The following is a 1,010-nucleotide window of genomic DNA, read 5'->3' as shown; positions in this document are numbered from 1 at the left end:
ATCAGTGTTAAATATAAATAAAAAATGTTTGTATTGATTACTCGTGTCACGGCTGCAGGAAAGATGGTGACGTGTCTCTGCAGGACACTTGTGGTACTAGAAGTTGATGAGGTCTTTATTAGACTTCAGTGGATTACAATGTGAGAAACACCAAGCAACAGTTACGTAACAATAAGAACATGATACAGTCATAAAAAATATTTATTATTAAACTAAAGCGCTACGAGACGACACAGCTCCACCATGATTTACTGTGATCTGCATCTGGTTCTGAGTCTGAATGTGCTGAGGGAATAAAAGTGACAGATGTGCCGGTGCCACTTCACAATAAGACGGCCGTTATAAAGGATTTATAAACGGTTTATATTAAACACTTTATGAATCACAAGTAAAGAATTATAAAGAAATTACAACATGGTTTTCATACATTGACGAATGCTCACTATTTGGCAAGATCTAGTTAATGCTTACTATTCATTAATCTTACTAATGAGTTACTATTATTTATAACTGGTAAATGGAGCCTTATAGTAACTCGTTAACAAATGAGGATGTGTTTCATACTTTACAATAAGGCATGAATCTGGTCATTTGATCAGACATTTTGATCTGCCAGATGAATCTTTTTGACTGTTAAGATGCTGACGCTGGTTCATTGCTAGTGACTGAACAGACAGAAGAAGCAGCAGGTACAAACGCTGGTGATGGAGAAAACAATGAGATACGAGGCTGAACAGTACAGAGAAATGTGGGCTCACTATTTGGCAAGCAGCAGGTCACTGTTGCCCTTTTTATTTAAATGAAAAATGAATGAAAAACAGAGAGACAACAGTAACAGTCCACGGGTTTGACGTGACCACGAGTGGAGCGACGGAGAGTCAGTCAGTCAATCTGATTTGATTTGCGTGATTCAGAGTTTTCCTCAATCTGTCTGATATTTCACTGATTTAAGAAAACATGACGTACGTACATTAAAGTCCAGCTCATTTATTTTCACAATATATTATTTG

The sequence above is a fragment of the Seriola lalandi genome, unplaced genomic scaffold (assembly GCF_002814215.2).
Source record: "Seriola lalandi dorsalis isolate HSWRI2012SDOR001 ecotype SW California unplaced genomic scaffold, Sedor1 jcf7180002052510, whole genome shotgun sequence".
In the NCBI taxonomy this organism is placed as follows: Eukaryota; Metazoa; Chordata; class Actinopteri; order Carangiformes; family Carangidae; genus Seriola; species Seriola lalandi.
This window is presented reverse-complemented; position numbering follows the sequence as displayed.